The sequence below is a fragment of the Archocentrus centrarchus genome, chromosome 20, assembly GCF_007364275.1.
Source record: "Archocentrus centrarchus isolate MPI-CPG fArcCen1 chromosome 20, fArcCen1, whole genome shotgun sequence".
NCBI classification, from domain to species: Eukaryota; Metazoa; Chordata; class Actinopteri; order Cichliformes; family Cichlidae; genus Archocentrus; species Archocentrus centrarchus.
Window position 1 is genome coordinate 25951982 of NC_044365.1, and position 16887 is coordinate 25968868.

The window sequence follows — 16887 nt, forward strand, 5'->3', positions numbered from 1 at the left end:
AGTCAGCACACTTTGAAATGAGGGGAGCCATTCCTGTCCAGTTCATTAATAACTGGCTATTCCCAGATCACAGGGTTTGATAGAGGGGTCCGCTGGTGGGAAGCCAGCCACTCCTTGTCTCTCTGAATGCAGGAACTCCCACCATGATGTACCTGAGGGGCTGCTGCATCCCAGCAGGGCTCCGCTGACTGACAAGCTCTGGTATTCTATGACACCTGTTGCTCTTGTTCAGGTGAAAATATGTTTGTGTGTGCACATCCAGTTTGTCTCATTCTGAAATGGTGCATGTTGAACTTTTCTGGACACACACAAAAACAAATTACAAATCCCTGCAAGATGTTTCAGGTCCAAGACGTCTTCAAGGAGTCATTAATCGTGGGTGTTTTCCAGTGTTGTACTGCAGTTTGCCAGCACTTTGCAGGCCCTGCCAATGTTTTGGTGTAGTTGCTACTGAGCAGGGCTCTGTTTGTATGTGGTTCTCTGACACTAGCGCCACCCTGCACTACAAGGCAGAGAAGAGAGAGAGTAGGAAAAAAATGGGGACTCCCAACTCCTCAAAAAAAACCCTCCATGGTACCCTCCCTCCCCCTCCATCTCTACATGCTGGGCAGGATGAATTAGCCCAGGGACAAAAGGCTTTGTGGGCTGGCCATGAAAGGCCTATTAACCATACTGCATCCCCCAGAGGCCCTGCCCGCAGGACACCGCCTCCCAGAATGCCTCTCTCTCAGCAGGCCGCAATCCCAGCATGCACCGCTTCCCTTCAGCACTAACCCCTGTCACCCCTGAGCCTTGCTATAGAGCTCCACACAGATTGTCATGTAGATGATTATAAATGTTGTTATGAAAGTAATGGAGGGTGAGAAGCAGAGAAGGGGGCTGTCAGAGGTGTGTGAGCATGCGGTGTGATTTGTGCAGTTTACCAACAAAGACTCTGAGTTAGATGGAGCGAAAGCACCGGGTGAGTTTTGGGTGTCGACTGTCAGGTGTGAATCCATCCAGTGTCATTGCTAAAAGGTGCATTGTTCATTATCAAGGGGATTTTTTTTTCCCCTCAAGGGTCTCAGCTTTGCGGTGTCTCCTCTTCAACCTCCTCGCCACATTGTTTACCCGGGGACCATGACAACGACCCGCTCTCTCCCTCTGTCTCTGTGTCCTGCTGACCTTAGCAGCTGTGTCACTTCCTCAGTGTGACAAAACCAGAATGAATCGCGCCCACTTGCGCTTTGTGGTGCAAAGGTGTAGTAAATCAGCACACTTAATCTCACATTAATGGGGAAAAAAAAGAAGAGGAATCATGTTTGCGCTCTTTTTTTCACTCTTACTGTGTGGTTATCGTTTACATGTCATCAAGAAAACTTTGTGTTACTGCACAAGTCAAAATAAAGATGATGCTCTTGCCACCTTTGCGCTCTGTTATAAGCCATTAACCTTGTGCTCTGTATCTCCCACTTCCTTTCTGGAGGTGTCTCCTGTTTCCTTTTTGTAGACCTGCATTTTCCTGACCTGTGGTTACTGATTGCTCCACTCCTGCCAAGCATGTTTTGTTGTATTGCAGGTTGTGTTGTTTGTCATCTCTCTATGTCAGTCCTTTCTCTCTACACATTCCCCTTACTCCAACCAGTAAGGCCAATGGCCCGGAAGTTCTTTCTTGTTAAAAAGGAGACGTTTTTAGCTCCACACTGTCTCAAAGTGATGTTTATGTAGGATCATTTGATTGTTAGGTTTCTCTTTATAACAACATAAAGCGCTTTGACATGACTATTGTTGCAAATTGGCACCATATAAATATAAGTGAACTGAATTTTTGATCCCCCATCAATGCCTCCCCATAGTTGAAAGATTTTTTTATACTTTTTTTCTTTTGTTTTTTTTTAAGAAAAGGGAATGACCCTGACTCCAAGTACCATCATCATTCCGTGAGGTTCATCCAGGCATCTCTGCTAAAGATGGCAGACAGGATGTCATAAACCTGCTGTGGCAGGCAGGTTGAGGACCCCAATGCAGGACTCAATAGACAAAGGCTTTAACTCAAAATTTGCAGCTTTATTACTGGAAACATTGAACTAACAGAGCTGGACAAGGCCAGCACAACCGACAACAAACCTCACTCGAACAGGACTATACATGGACAGGAGCGCACACAGCATGAAGGAAGCCAATGACGACTATGTGACACAGAGCAGAGAAAACAGAGACTGTATATACACAGAGGATAATGAGGCAAAAAGGGAACAGGTGGACAGAATGATATTAATGAGACAGGGAAAAAGCAAAACTCAACACAACACACACAGAACAGGAGACTAACAAAATGATGGAGGAACCAAGAGAATGGAGCATGGAAACGATTTGACTAGACATGGGGACCATAGGGAAGGCAGAGTGAACTAAATACAATAAGGGCCAGAAGTAAATACCCATAAACGGAACCCCTAAGGAAGAATACAAAACTCAAAACTGCAAAACACTGAGCCCAGGACCATGACATATGAGGTCTTCACTCTGTAGTTCATTGCCCTCTTTGATCAATTCCTTGAGGGTCAGGGATAACTGACCACCTCCTCACAATACCTTTGCAGTCATCTCATCTTGATGGCCTGCAAGACATAGACATAGCCAGCAAGAGTGAGACAGAGGTTGCAGATGGTGCTCATGATTTTCAGTAGGCCTCTGTGGAGGTGCTTGTTGGTGATGTGTCTCTTCCAGGAAACATTTAGGGTGGCATGAAAGAGGTGAGTGTAGTTTACATCCAGTTTCTTGCTCAGCAATTTGGTCAAGGTCCACGATTCAGGCTCATAGAGCAGAATCGCCTCAACATACAACTTAAACTCTTTAAGTTACGTTAATGTTTGAATCTGAGCCTTCGACACATTGGCAAAGGCATGAGAAGCCAAAGCAAACACTCCAAGGAAATAGACCGAAACAAGAGAAGTCCGAGACTGCATTCCTCCGCTGAGTCCCCTGGATCCAGAGATGCTTCTGGATCTGCTCAATTTTCTCCAAAACATCTTCTTATATCAGTTTGATATCACCTCCAAGAGCTATTAACTTCAAAGTTGGGCAAAGCATCACAGTTCCATCCATAACTTCTGACAAACCAACCAACACACAGACTAACCAAACCAATCACATAATCTCCTTGGCAGATGTAAAAAAGAGACAAAAACAACAACAAAAAAAGCAAGAAAATCAAAACATAAAATGGGGACTATAACAAAATGGGTTCAATAACATGTAATTTGTTAAAGCTTCCCTAAAACCCATCTAAGATCTAATAAAATTTCCGGGACCATTAAGCCCATCATGCCTATCCTCAGCCTGGAGAATTAAAGCAGCCTGCTCCACTGATAGCAAGTCAATAAAATCTTTATGCCAGTTCTCCATGGTGAAATCGTTTGGTTTGCATTGTTTCAGTCTGGTTTGTTGTTTGTTCCGCTTGGCTGACAGTAAGGCCGATGTTATAAATGCAGACCCTGTATTAATTTCAAATGGGCCGTTGCATGAGCACAGCGGAGGTGCTGATGCAGGGGTGAAACAAAACAAATGCAGGATTGTCCGTGCTCCAAACAAACCAATTTGTACGGCACGTTGTCTGACCCCGTCTGGAGGCCAAAGGGTTTCTCTTTGAATTGAAAAGCCGCCCTCATAAGGCAAGTCCTCAAGGAAAATGGGAGAGATGTGATGGGGATAACAGCTCCGGCTTTCAGTCTCCCTGCGAAAACATTCAGCGTCTAGCAGAGAGATGTGCACATTGCATGAAATGGGAAGTAAGGATACTAGCACGTGAAATCTCCCATACAGTACATTCTTTAGTGTACACTATGCTGCTGCTACACTCTGCACATGCAAGTCTGCCCATTAGAATATGAAATGAAAGAGTGCAGAAAACAACAGGACGCAAATGTTGTAATCATCATTCAAATATTGTTAAAAAATAAATAAAATTTCTTACTCACGCCACTGTTGGAACTCTCTTATGTCTCTCAGCCAAAGCTTGTTTTTCATTTTCCTGCAGTGTAAAAACATGACAGCAGAGCAGACATATGATGCGGGTTGATGGCATGTCTCTGCTTGCAAATAACTTTTTGCATCACAGTTTAATCATTCTTCCAGATTCAGCAGGATCACTGTTATTGCACGGTGTAAGGTTCAGAGGGAAATTGCTCCACGGATTCATCACTTCATGCCTGTTAAAGACAGGAGGAATGATAACATGGACTTCAGCTTTGTTATTGTATATGCGGATACTGTATTAAGATATATTTGAAAATAATCTGGTCCTTTTCAGTGAAAACAACAACAAGCCAGAGCTCAGTGGGAGTTTCAGGGCTCATCTATGCATCACAGGACCAATGTGCTGCTGATGTCTGCGTGAGCGCCCTCGGTCATGGTTCATATCATTACAATAACTCGCACATTCAAACAACAGGTGTTTCTACGCAGTCCAGTGTCATCATAAAGGCCTTTCTGTCCATGACACATAATACCATTACAGTATCCAAAATAAAAGATTTGATGAAGCATGATGGGAGGTAAAGTCAACAGTACAGTGGCAGCAGTTGTACTTTTTGGCATTTTCTTAGCATATACGACTAAAAATAAACTCATGCGAGCTGAAAAACTGCAGACTACATGTCAGAGCTGTCTGAGAGGGAGCGAGTCAAAGCAGGGACTGGAGTCATCTGTCTTTTTCCACGACTTCTTCTTCTAACTTTCATTCCTCTGCTCCTAAATTTAAAAAGAAAATCACAGAGGGAGCTCATGGGAACATGTCTTCATGGAGAATGATTGTATTTCATGACCTTTGAACTGCAACTCTATGCATGTGATTTATGTAAAATCCAGAGGAGGACAAAGTACACAACTCCTTTAAGTAAGAAAGAGCCACAAAACCAGACTCGCAGTCCAGATTTTAATAGCTCTCTAACTTTGAGGTACCTTAACTGTATTTCATTACATTTAATCGTTAAAAAAACACAACCATGCTTTTACCCTCAGCTTTGGAACAATCGGCGCGAGAAGATAAGGCTGCAGACATTTTGCATTTTTGACTGATTTGTCTCAGTTGCATTCTTTACTTTTTCTCTAACTTTTTGAGTCACCTGTCTGCTGCTTCAGTCCTTCCTGGTTTGAGCAAATGAGGAGGCTGAATTGAGAGCTGGGTGAAATACAGAAGGCAACCAAATGGCCTGAATAATCTACTGTGACAAAATGGAAGAGAATGGGTTTTCTCTGTATTACATTTAGTTATTGTGCTTTCCCCCCTTTGCATTTAAAATGGCTTAATCCATGACTGTATAGGTCAGTTTATTGAGTTAGCTGCTTGTTTTGTGAGTAGGGTTCTGTTTAGTTGGCCTCTTTGATGGGCCCAGTTATTTCTTAAAATAGCTGATTTTCATTGCTATGTACTTTTGATATAATTTTCCTTTTTCGGGTACAATAAAATATACTTAACTATACTATAACTGCTTGTTCTCTTCCTGCTACATTTCATGTAGCACCATCTCTAAGGCCAATGTTTTATAAGCTAATTATCAACATTATGGTTTCATTCTGATCAGCTTTTGTTTCTCATGGGGCCCTCCTGCGTGTTTTTTGGTCCCCCCACCTATTTAAAACAGAATAAACTTTAGGAATTGCACGTATCAGCATGTAGTTGCTGAATTTTTACTGGAAATAATAAACAGGAGACAGCAGGACTCTCCCAAATAGGGACAAAAATCTGTACAATATGATATTTTTATGGCTTTCTTTGTTTTGCATGAAATTTGATTATGCAAAGCTTACTTTCATCTGTTGGTAACCACAGCTGCCAATTAAATGCAATGAAGCGCAATAAAACTGAAAATATAATAGTACCAGTAGACGAGTGGGGTGAACAGACTTTCCTGTTTCTGAGCTTGCCTCAGCTTTTCAGAAACATGCTGAAGTGTGCCTTTGGCTTCTTCTCCAGACATTCAATCAAACTTCTCATCACAGCTGAGCGAGAGAATAGATTTATGGCCTCTCTTTTTTTTTTCTTTTTCAGATGTCTCCTCCACACAGATGGAGCATCTTATACTTTAACTGTGCATCTTTGCCTCGGGTGTTTTTCATATCCGGAGATTTTACTGTTCTTTTCCATTCTTTTTAATGCAAAGATTGCTCTCTTGGTGTGTGTGTGTGTGTGTGTGTGTGTGTGTGTGTGTGTGTGTGTGTGTGTGCGGGTGGGTGGGTGGGTGGGTGGATGGGGTGGGGGGTGTGTATGGAGGGTAATAGGTTGTTATTGGTTCTCATTCCAGTGCGATTGTGCTGTTGAGACAGAGATCCAGGCTCAGGTGGGGTCGGACCTCAGGCTGAGTGTGTGTGTGTGTGTGTGTGTGTGTGTGTGTGTGTGTGTGTGTGTGTCATGATGTGGAATGCGCTGTGTGACTGCTCTGATTAGATGTTGTTTTTCTTTTCAGAGGTAACTCAGATCTCCACTGAGACTATAATTTTCTGCAACTGTTTCTTTTTTTTTATTGTAACAAGCCAGCGGTGATGACATTTGTTTGCCGAGTTTAATTTGGTTTATTTTATTTACCGTGTTTACTTATTTGTTCCAGAGTTTCAATCCTTTGCTAATCTGTAAGTTGTTTCCACAGTGGAAAAGTTTGTGAAGCAGATTTCTTTCTTGTATTTAAGTCATTTAAAATTTGATTATTGCTTTCTTCCTGCCATTGATTCATAAAAATCTGGGCTCTTCAAATGCAAGAAGGCTTTGCATTACCTCATGCTAAATGGGAACCGTGTCCAAATAGTTTGAAATAACGGGAAGAGTTTGGAGCATATCAGTGGTAAAAGTCAGAAGTTGCTAAGATAAATGAATGCAAAAACCAACCTGAAAGAGTTTTACAGTGCAACCATATCTGCGTTTTGCCCAAGTCCGTACATTTAATAGACATTTGAATCAAAACTCTGAGCTTTGTTTGTGTAGAGATTTTGATCTTGCTATTTTTCCAGTAATTGTTTGCCCTCAACAAACCCTCAAACATAACCAGTGTGTTGCAACATGGAAAAAATCCTCTTACTGACACAATCTGACAGCAGCATGCCGAGCTCTCTCCATCTCACGCTGCCTTCTCCTCTTTCAGGTTTTATCAGCGTGGCCGTGTGATGACTGGTTCAGGGCAGTAAATATTGGCCCCGCTCTTTGTGGTACTAAAGCTTAAGTGGCCTGTAGTCTCAAAGTTGTGACTTTATATCCCTATTGGAGTGAAGTGTGAGTTTTGACTCGAGCACTAACTGTGTCCAGATGCAGCAGACACTCCTAATTGGACCTGGAGCCAGTTAAATCCAAGAGCCTCTCAGCTCTGCTCAGCTCATATAACTGCTTGGCCCAAGGTTGGCCTGAGCTGCCCCTACAGTACTTCGCTTTTTAAACAGCAAACATTAATGTCTGAATATACAGACAGTCTTGCTGCTCCATCTGCCTCTTCTTGTTTCCACTCTAATGGTTTTATCTTAAGGGAGTCAAATGAATAACAGTTGATGAGAGGAACTGGACAGAACAGAAGGTTGAATAGTAAAGTTAAGTTATAGGCACAAGCTGGTGTTGCTGAAAAGGTCAAAAGGTTGAGTGGCAGCCAGGGTCAGGGAGTGTATATTGTATGTAGAGGCTGGGGAGTGAAGAGCAAAGCAAGGGAGGAGAAACCATCCAAAAAAACCTCACGTGGGTGAAATTCTGACATTCCACCTTTTATCAAGCACCTGGTTTTATTATCCAAATCCTCCCTAAATATGCTTTTATTTGGATTTGCCTCTCTATCACTCCCCATCGTTTCTTGGACTTCTCTCATTCCTCCCATCATCTATCTTGGCTTTTGCTTCTCCTCCCTTATTTTGACTCACTCACTCACTCACCCCCACCCTTTGCCTCCTATCATCTATCTACCATACCTCCCTCTTTCCATCTCTCCCTCTCTGACTTCCTGCCTTCCAGTCTACCAGACGGTCATAATTAACGAGGAAAACGATAGTCCCCCCGGCCCTCGGGAGCCCTCTCCACTCACTGCCCTGAGAGAAACGCCTGGTGTGTGTGTGTGTGTGTGTGTGTGTGTGTGTGTGTGTGTGTGTGTGTGTGTGTGTGTGTGTGTGTGTGTGTGTACACACACAGATCCCTGTTTTCCCCGTACCTCCAGACTTGGCCTATAGTCCCTCTCCACTCAATGAGTCTTTATGTTCAGCGTCAGCAGTGAAGCATGATCTCACCCCCTCCAAAAGACACACCAAATGACTTACAGAGACTCCCAAACACAGGCCGCAAACATGGAATGGCCTACTATCCAAGAGCAATAACACACACACACACACACACACACACACACACACACACACACACACATACACGAGCTGTCCACTGGCAGCTGCTCTTATTATGACAAATTCTGACGAGAAAGCAAGAGAAAGTAAAGAAAATGAACTAAGGCTGCCTGGTTCGCTGTGCTTTTTTTTTCAGCATTAAGTGATTTTGTGTGTCTGACTCACACGTTGCAATAAATCAAAAAACAGACTTTTCTTTATAACCCTACCTGACAATACATTTACATTACTGTGTGTGTTTGTGTGTCTTCAGTGCCCTCTTGCCTTGGCATGTCCCCCCTCCCCTCCTTTCTCCTCCCTTCTGTCTTCTCCCTCAGTTCTTGGAGGCAGATCCCAGATCAGAGGACAGGGAGCTGATAAGGAGCAGCACTGATGCTATCTGTCAGTCACCACCGGAGGGCGGGGCTCAGAGCCAGGAGGTCAGGGCTCTCCGTCCCTCGGCTCTCCCCTCCTTTCTTATCTAAACAAACAAGATGCTTTCAGATGCTGGCAGACACTGGGGTTGGACACAATAACAGGAACACCTTGTACATTAGTGCAGTATGACAAGCTGTGTGATGGTAACAAGCCGATGAAGGTCATTATAGTCTTCATTATGCTTTTGTGGTGGTTTGAGGGAGACAGCAATTTACGGGTTTGAATTTCTGACTCACATCTGCTGCAGAGCAGAAACTGGCTGTAAACTTTTATCTCCTTAAACCACAATTCACTCAGCAACTGCACATATTTAAGATTTTGCTTCTGTTTTCCCTCCTCCCTTTCCATCTTTGACACTGGCTTGACCTATGTAACCCCAGATCTGCATTAATTTTAAAGTTAAATTGTACAAAAAAAGTTTAAAAAAAAAAACAGCAATCATAAGCTCTATTGTTTGCACAGCTACGATTATGTTTTCCAAATACTGTTTTCATCCTAGCACCTGTTTCCTCTCTGTGCATGTATATGTACACACATCTCAGTGTTTGTTCAGCCCTCAATGTGTGCAGGTATATGTGCCGGCGAGTGTGAGTGTGTCTTTGTGAATGTGTGCGTGTGTTGGGCCAACAGTGTAAATATTGTGTTGTGCTCTAGTAACAGCTCTTCCCCTGACTCTGCAGTAGCAGCACGCTCTGCTGTTTATTTTCCTTCCTGACGGACGACTTCTTATCAAATAAGCAGACACTGCCTTCTAGCCTGCTGTCCAACCATGCGCTCCCGGAGGATATCCCGCCCCCTTTTTTTTCTTCCAGGCTGTCATACAGTGGAGCCGCTACTCGCTCATAATGACTGACAACCAAACGAACCACTCACAACGCTGTCAAGTGTTCCAGCAGTGACTGCAGGCATGGTGGTGTATAATGAGCAGAGCGACAGCTCATACATCCACTGAGGTTTTATTCAGTGTTTCTCCAGAGACACTCATGTAATCACATCCAGAAGAGATGTGACAAAGTGTTTTCTCTCTGTTCCCATGGCAGCCCCCTCAGTTATGACAGAGAGATAAGGGCCGATGGTGGCTATCACAATGAGGGCTTTTATGAGTCAACATGGGCCTGGAGAGTGGCTGCAGATGCTTGAAGGGGAGCTGCAGAGGGTGTAAATTACTCTTTCACAAGATAACAAATATATAGGGTTGAATTTTGAGGATAATGCATGCAGAGTATTTCCCTTAGATTACAGTCATTAAAAACAAGAGGCTTTTAATATTTCACTGTGTAGAGGTAATGAAGAGATGAAACAAATTTAACAGAATATATAATGTATGATAGACTCCAGACCCCTTGCAAGAATTGGATAAGCGGAAGAAGATGGATGGATGGATAGATGGAATGTATGATGCTGACAATGTGGAATAATATGATTTTAACAACTGTTTTTGCAGGACAATGACATGAGGAGGGCTAACTGTAAGCATGTAAGAAGCTGTAACTGTCTTTTTTAGAGCTGTATAGAAATTTCCTATAGACTGTATATAAAAGATGGATGTAGCAATCATGGCATCACCGAGTGGGTTTGTGGATTACAAATGAACAAGACAGCCTGTGGCTCTGACGGACAACTCGAGTACACTACATGCCATTATAGTAGCTATTTATCAATCACCCTACCCTCATGCATACCCCGCTTTGGTATATTTCACTCTAAATGGGACCGCAGTTTATTAAATTAATATTTTCCATACTAATAAACTTGAAACAAGCAATTTAGGCCATAAAATCATTAGGAAATGTTTTTAACAAAGTCAAAAATAAAGTGAGAAGTAGGGTCATTTCCTCATAGACTTCTATAAAATCTGACTTATTTTCTGCAACCAGAGAAGTCGCCCCCTGCTGGCTATGAGAAAGAATACATTTCTCACTGACCTCCATTTTCAGATCCAGCGATCCCAGGTTTATGAAGGCCATTTGAATGAGTTTGAAAAGATGTAGGAACGTATCAGACACGGGAGATCCAGTGAATGGTTGCACAGGAGAAAGGATATAGGTGTGCTGATTCATGCTGGAGACAAAAAACTCTCAACATATGCTGTTTAGATTTTAAGCTTTTCTTTTAGATCTTTTCCTCCTGTGAGCTTCTCAAGTTTATGTGCAATAAAATCTAAAATCTGGACTCTGAACTTTACTTTTTTAAAAAGTTGCATCATTTTACTGTAACGCATTAGAACCACCCACGTTGAAGTTGTGGAAACCTACATGGCCAAGAAAACTAATTCACTGTCTTTTTCTTTACACTCTCAGGTAGAACACATCCTAACTAAAACCACCTGGCTATTATGAGCCCCCTCTCCTCTGTCAAGCCTCCTCCAACCTACGTGTGCGTGTGCATGTGTGTGTGTGTGTGTGTGTGTGTGTGTGTGTGTGTGTGTGTGTGTGTGTGTGTGTGTGTGTGTGTGTGTCAGGAAAAACAGTGAGTGAGTAACCGCTGGCAGTACTGAACGATGCATGGTTGTGATTACATGTTTATGTCCATATTTGTAAGTCTGCTGGAAGGCGTCTGTGTGTGTGTGTCTGCAGGGCTGACGACAGAGTGTGTGTACATGTGTATGTGTGAGAATGAAAGTGTGTACACTGCGAGTTGTGAGAGTAAATAAACGCAGTGCAGCGGGGACTCACGTGGCGTTATTATCAGAGCTCAGAGAAAAGACAAACTGTTTTTTCACTCCGGTTTAATTCACACCACCTTCTGCTGCCTCCTCCCTTTCCCTGCGACCCACCACAGTATACACATACACACATGCACACACGCAATAGCAGCCCCACCGCCCCAAATTCAACACATGGCTTCAATCAGGGAATTATTTTTAGCACTTCATGTTTTCATGGAGGAGTTCTAATCACTTGTATTGTGATTTTTATTTTTTTTTTCAGTTTGTACACTTGCAGCCTGTGTATATGAATGAAGTTCATAGTCCGAACTCCATAAACTGACCTCCTTATAGTCTTACAGAGGTGAGGCTGGGAGCCAGTTTGGCTTTTTTCTACAAATGCCTCTGCGCTTGATTGCAAGTGTATCCCAGCAGTTTTGTGATCGGGGGAATTTTTCAAAATGGCTCAGAAAAAGCCAGTCTTCTGCGGAATCACTTACTTTGATGATCTCTAAAAAAGATTCCACAAAATAAAGTTTGGCTTGGAAGCCACAGATCAAACACGCACACACACAAGGCCCAGTACAGTATGCAAACTCACACACTCACAATTTGTGGTACACTGAGGCATTCTTTCTCCCTCGTTCTCCCTCACACACATGCATACACACTAACTTAGACTCATTAATCTGGGTAGACTCAGGAAACCACTCCAGCGAGCTGGCTGGAGGCCCTGGGAGGGGTGGAGGGGTGGAAGGGGGGGGATCAAAGTGAGGACGAGAGCAGCAGGCTCGCTGAAAAGAAACAGCAGAAGAGGGAAGAAAGGAGAAAAGAAAGTTTGGAGAGGGAAGAAAAGAGAAAGGAAAATTTCCTTTGCTCTTGAGCTATGAGAATACACGAAGGAGAGAGGATCTGAAACCCCTTGATTGAATGAACTGGGAATGTAGAGTGTGCGTGAGATGCTGTGTATATGTCCATCCATCCCTTGAGGATGTGACTGAGGTGCGCAAGAAAGTATTAAAGTTAAGAATAGGAAAATTTTTCACCATAAAGTGAATTTTGGAACGAAAAAGGAAAAACTGCTAAATGGAAACACATTCAGATACACACACATAAACTGTACACGCGTGCACAGGTTGAGACACGCATATGTGCACACACTTACACACATGCGTGCACACTTCTCCCCCTAAAAGCTCCACAGGGAGGGTCGGCAGTCCTTAAGAAAATATTCCCCAAAGCACTAATTAGAAAAACGATGGTGCTCGTTAATAGCCACCCCCCCCCAATACACCCACCCACACACACACACACACACACACACACACACACACACACACACACACACACATATCCCCCTACATCTAAACGCTATCCTCGCCGCTCCCTTCCCCTCTACACCCTAACTCACCCCCCAAGTCTGGCAGAAGACGAAGAAAAAAAGAAAATACAAAAACAAAACAAAAAAGATTCTGGCAGAGGGAGAAAAGAGCGTTCCACTGGCAGGCCTGGGTCAGAGCCCTATTTACCTACCGCAGCACTGCTCCCTCTCCCTCACAGCACCGAGCACCTCCCCTCAGCACCGAAACCTGACCCTCTGTCTCCTGAATCACACACGAACATATATCCATACACATAAACCAGCCCAGAAGTAAAGTAGCACATGGTCTTCGTTAAAAGGTTCTGGGCTTCCAATGAAACCCAGTCTCATGTCGGAGTTATTCCTCTCGTTTCTTAAACTTGATTTCAGAAAATGTAAAAGAGGAGGAGTTATATTTTCCCCTTTTCTGTCCTCCTCAATCATTCCCTTTTCTCTCCTCTTTTCTCCCCCTTTTTCTTTTATCCTGATTGAGTTGCGGAGTGGAAAAAAAAGACGCTGAGTAAAACAGCCAGAGGATTTCTCGAGCCTTTATTATCCATCACTGGAAATGATTCAGGAAAACTGAGAGTGAGGGAGAGGAACAATAGCTCAGACTTTCTCAGAGAAACCAGAGCAGTTCAATTATATACACATATGAAAGCTTGTAAACACACACACACATGTGATACATGTAAAGTTTCTTCACCCGAGGCCCAATCAAAGCAGGTGAGGTTGCAATTTAAGGGAATCAATTTGTTTTCTCTCCACTCTCTTAGCTCTCTATCTGTTGCTGACATTTCCTCCCTGTACCATAGCAGAGCCCAACCGCCCATTACTACACCACACAGGCCCTTATTAAATGTATATATAGTCACGCTTCAGCCCAGGAGACACTTTCTCACACAAAGACTGAGAAGAGAGAACACAGGGTCACACAACAAACTCCTCTCGTGAAAGAATACAGGCGCAGGCAGGCAGGAAACTGAAGCTTGACCAAGATCCAAAATGGCCTCAGCCTGTGTGGGCGGATGAAGACAGTCAAATCCAACGTGCCTGCGTCTTGTTTCATGGTGCGCTCCCCCAAAAGTCTGTGCCTCTCTGTCACGCTCCTCTCCAGGACTCATTAGAAACATCTCACTTAGGGTAACAGTGTTATTTCAGTGTTTGTAGCTCGTTATGGGAGCATTTTTCCTGCGGCGTGGTCCTTGCCATGAGTGTGTGTGTGTGTATGTGTGATGAGAGAGGGAAAGGGAAGCAAGGAGGGTGAGGTGGTGGTGGTGTGGACTTCTAAAACATGGGGTGAGAGCGTCGGAACGTAGAGTGTGATTCCAGATGTGTTTTTTACTGCTCTGGCTGGGATGACAGGGCTGTAAAGAAACTCTCTTGAGTAGCCGAAGTGGGAGAGAGAAGGGGGAGAAGGAGGAGTTAAATGCTCGGCAGCTTAAGGCCCTCAGGGGCAAAGTCAGGGAAGATTTGGGGAACAGGAGAAAGGTTGAGGAGAGGGTGATGGTGGATGTTGTGGCATTCAGGGTTTTGGGAGAAGTTAAGTGTGGGGCAGTTTTTTAGGGCCTCGGGGACTCAAATGGAAGCGGGTCAAGAGGGGGAGGAAGGGGGCAGGAGAGAGGGCGAGAGCAAAGACAGAATGTAATATGTTTTCCTGGCAAAAACGATATACTTTATTGGCTCAGGTGTGCAGAGCCAAGAGTCTGGAACTGCATGCGGCGACTGGGGAGTAGTGGATGTCATAGTGAGCTCTGTGTGTGTGTTTGTATTCAAATGCAGTGTGTCTATGAGTAAAGAAAATGGATAAGAACCAAGAGAAACAGAGAGAAGGGAAATGGATAGAAGGAAAGAAAGAAGCAGACCTAACTGTGTAAGTAGTGTCTGCTTATATGGAAAATGGACAGAAAAAACAGAAGAATTTCCTGTTCCCTGCAGTAAATGTTTATGATTTCTGAATACTATCATTAGCAGAATTAAGGATGAATCAACTAAACATCATGCATATAACATGCAAAGATGGATAGATACACTCGTGTGAAAAAGAAAGTTTTCACAGGACTCTGTAACCCTGTAAAAAAACGAAGTACGCCCTTACTGCTTCCACAGGAATTAAGAGAGTAAGTAGCAGCAGGGTGTTGCTAATCAAATGGACTTGATTGATTGATCATTAATAAGTGTGACCACCTTAAAATAAAATAAAAGCAGATTGCTGGTCTGGAGCAGTAGTTGTCCCACTAATGGATGTCTCAGCAAATTCACCCCGAGGTCAGATAGTGCAATACTCAGAGAACCTGCAAAAAAACCTAAGAGCTACATCTCAGACTCTACAGGCCTCAGTTAGCATGTCAACTGTTAAAGTTAATGACAGTGCAAATAGAAGAAGACTGAACAAGTATGGCTTGTTTAGAAGGGTTGCCAGGAGAAAGCCTTTTCTCTCTAAAAAGAACATGGCAGCATGTACAAAGTTGTATCTAAACAAACCACTTCTGGAACAATGTCCTTTAGACGGACGACACCAAAGGGGAGATGTTTGGTCATAATGCACAGCATAAGTTTGGAGAAAACCAGACGCAGCATATCAGCACTAACACCTCATACCAACTGTCAGCACGGTGGTGGAGGGGTGATGATTTGGGCTTGTTTTGCAGCCACGGGAACATGAACACCTTGCAGTCATTGAATCACCCATGAACTCCTCTGTATACCAAAGTATTCCAGAGCCAAATGTGAGGTCAACTGTCCAACAGCTAAAGCTTAGCTGACACTGGGTCGTGCAGCAGGACAATGGTCCCAAGCACAGCAGCAAATCTGCAACAGAATGACTGTAAAAGAAAAGAATCAAGGTGCTGCAATGGCCCAGACAAAGTCCAGACCTCAGCCTGACTGAAATGCTGCTGTGCATAAACAAATGCCTGCAAACCTCAATGAACTGAAGCAACACTATAAAAAAAAGAGTGGGCCAAATGTCCTCCACAATGATGTGAGACTGATAAAGTCATACAGAAAACAAATACTTCAAGTTGTTAGTGCTAGAGGTGGTTATAAAAGCTACTGAATCATGGGGCATATTTAGTTTTTTTAATAGAGTCCTGTGAAAGTTTTCTTTTTCACATGACTGGATCATCCTAGATGATTATAGAACATCCTTCTCTCAAGAACAACCTGTAGGAGTTCCAGAGTAGTCCCTAGAGCCATCATAAGACACACAATACATGTAACATAACATATAACACAAACATATTTACCCGTATCTTAGCTTTCCATATAGCTGTATATGAAGCCACAGCCAGCAGCCACTTAGCTTTAGTTGGACAAGAAAACTGCGTGAAGAGGAAAGAACAAGCCAAAGGTCACAAAATCTTCCATCAGCACCCTGAGAGCTTTTTTCTGAACATAATATCTCTAATTTAAGCAATATTTTTGAGCAGTAAGTTAGATTTTAAAGCACCACACCTCTCTCATGTTAGAAAATCAGAGTGGTGTAAAGCTTTAATAAAGCTTTAGGTCTAACTGTTAGCAAAAGTGGAACGGGGGGGAGACAGGTTAGCGAGGGCTGTAATAAAAATAAAAATGTAACCCCACTGGCAGAGAAAAAAGTTTAGCACATAAACCCGCTGCAGCACAACACATCACTTTTCATTGTTTTATATCATATATCAAGCAAATTAGAGATGCCGTGTTAATGAGCCGTGGAAGTGCGGGGGCTTTATGACCTCTGGACAGAGCCAGGCTGTTTCCTCGTTACACTTTTCTCAGCTAACAATTAAAGACGTCTGATTACTGTACTAACATTAAAGTGATATACAGCTCTACCATCTAACTCAATGTCCAAAATGTCTAAATATTGCTTTAAGTCGCAGCACTGAGGAGGACTTTAATCTAGACTATATAACTTCAGCTGAACAGAAGCCAGTGTGGCCTCAAGTGACAATTATGGGATAAGAGTAAATGCAAAAACATGTTGCAACAGTAGCAAAGAAGAAAAGAGACATAAAGACATAGCAGTAGCCTGCTATCTGAAAGGGGGGGTGATTAACTGAGTCAGCAGCAACAGTATTTAACATTAGCCACCATAAAATACTGCCCATGCCAAACTGAGTGAGGATAGAAACCCTGA